Below are 2412 nucleotides of genomic sequence, written 5' to 3'. Positions count from 1 at the left end.
AGAGAGAGAGAGAGAGAGAGAGAGAGAGAGAGAGATTGAGAGGGCAAGCTGTCTAAAGAGAAAGAAAGCAGAACTTAAAGAAAGCAGAGCAGGCTGGCTGGAAAACTGTGTCCTGCAGAGCATGGACTGCCAGCTTGGACCCAGGATTTGACTTTGAGTCATTGTGTTTGCTGCTACATGACATCCCTTCTCTCAGAACCCCTCTCCAAGGGGGACCTGGTCCTTGGCTAATGAAAATGCCAAACTGGACAGGGAAAAACCAAGGAGACATCAGCCTTACACAAAGAAATGCAATCAACTCGGTAAAGCTAAGGAGAGTAAAACTCCACCCACTTCCTCCCCATTTAGAAAATTTAATGTGAATTTTAGATGAATTACTCTTCTATTAAAATGAATATTAGTTTTTCTTAGAATTTTTTAGTTTTATAAACTGTTCTTATTTTTATTTTTGAGATTGTAATTTAATTACATTTCTCCTTTCCCTTTCATCCCTTTTAGCCCTCCCTTATATCCCTCCCTTCTTTCCTTCAAAATAGCCTCTATTTTTATCAATTGTTTCTGTGCTTGTGTATGTGTGTGTATGTGTGTGTGTGTGTGTGTGTGTGTGTGTGTATGTGTGCATGTGTGTATTTCCATCAGAGATAGATTCAAGACTTGATCACACACAAAACAAATAACTCCTCAAAACCTATGTTCGAACAAAATGGAAGAATTGTGATTGCTTGTCTTTATAAGAATTAAAATGATAATTAGGGAAAATTATAACAGATTTACAATTCTAAGTTATCTCTGTGCCTTAGATCTCCTCTGTTAGAGTCTGTTTCACAAAGAAAGGGAGGCTGTTCTGGTATGGTTGATCAAGGGAAGTGAAATGATTTCTCAACAATGATAGCCTGAAATTCTATTGACATATTGAAATACAACTTATACCTAAAACATCATATATTCTCAATGTGAAAATCAAATGAAGCTAGCAATACACAGGAAACAATTGCAGTATAGAAAGACTGTTCATATTTTGAGAAATAAAATGTAAGTTAAATATTCAAATCTGACTGAGTTATTTAACATAGTCCATATAGCCTTTATCCTGATCAAAACCAGAACTGATAAGAGCACACATTGTTAAACTAGGTTATAATACAAAGAGATTAGGCATAGACTATCTTCTAGCTCTACAAGTTTCAAGGACAGATCTGAATGAAATGTGGCAGTAATGTTAATGAGACACATAGATGGTATATCACAGCAACCTCCTATTGAAGTCTCACTCAGACTTTTCATGTCATTTTGTACTAACAAATCGCTGTGTGTAGAATTCACTTGCTTGCTTCTAGTCAAAATTTCTTCACCTACAGGTAAATGTTATGCTCATATTTATATGTAAAATAGATATTTCCTAATAGACATAATTCTATCCTTTATCCTAAATTTAGTTCAAGATGTATATTGTGGACCATATTTACATTTTCAATTAAATTAATGCAGATCCTGATTATTTATTCTGATTCAATACTCACAATATTGCCAAAATATAGTTCTGAGTACCTAAAATTTAATTTAAAAACAAAACAACGTAAAACTAAGAATTATATGTTTTAGATTTTACCATGGTAAAAGTAACAAAAGAGACAAAGCTGGAAGTTTATGAAGTTGCTGATGGCCACATAGGTGAGTGTAAGCTATGAGTGTTGTTCATCCCTCTGTTTCTTCTTTCCAGAATTGATGCTTCCATTATCATATGTCACTGTACACACTGGATTTGAAATGTAGAGTTGTTTTTCGGTCATTACAGTTACTGAATTGTTCATCTTAGTTACTACTGCAGAAGGTTTTTCAAGTAATGAAATTAATTTGGTAATTGCTGTTATAAATATATAAAAATATTTTATTCAGAATAATGAAGGAGGAGGTTAAAGGCTTGGTTCACGGCCTGATTCATTCATGGGCTTCTTTATAGTTTCATGCATGTCCTGTTTTTCTGAGCTCTAGTCTGCAATGTGCCTTGTAAAAGGGTAATGGGACAGAGGAACAATGTCAAAGAATTTACCCCCTGAACTCACTTAGGATCCTTTTGGGATGCACCTAGTGTGTTGGAAAATTTGAATGGGAAGGGTTCAGAGGTCACCTACTTCAATCTCTTTATCTTCCAATCTGCAAACAGAAGCACGTAATTGTACTTAGAGCCAATGTGTTCTTGGAGCGGTCCCAGAACTATGCTATTTTATTTATTTCTGAATTTGCATTAAAGTTCTACTTTTGAGCAGTTAGTTTCTAGAAAACCTTATATTTTAACTATCCATCTTTCTAGTTTCCACTTTCTTCAGTCTCACTGCATATATTACCAGAAGAGTCTGAAAAAAAATCATATTAGATTCTAACACAGCATTTGGTAATAGAGATGAATAGGTT

The 2412-nt window shown here is 34.5% G+C and overlaps 1 protein-coding gene across 1 annotated transcript in view; it reads left to right on the top strand.

The window, feature by feature from the left end:
* Nucleotides 1-2412, top strand: part of LOC116091720 (olfactory receptor 4A16-like) — a 7914-nt gene that overhangs the window by 1026 nt on the left and 4476 nt on the right. The window lies entirely within an intron of this gene.

Source organism: Mastomys coucha, unplaced genomic scaffold, assembly GCF_008632895.1.
Source record: "Mastomys coucha isolate ucsf_1 unplaced genomic scaffold, UCSF_Mcou_1 pScaffold15, whole genome shotgun sequence".
Classification (NCBI taxonomy): domain Eukaryota; kingdom Metazoa; phylum Chordata; class Mammalia; order Rodentia; family Muridae; genus Mastomys; species Mastomys coucha.
Note: the sequence above shows the minus strand (reverse complement) of the source record. Positions and strands in the feature narration are given on the sequence as shown.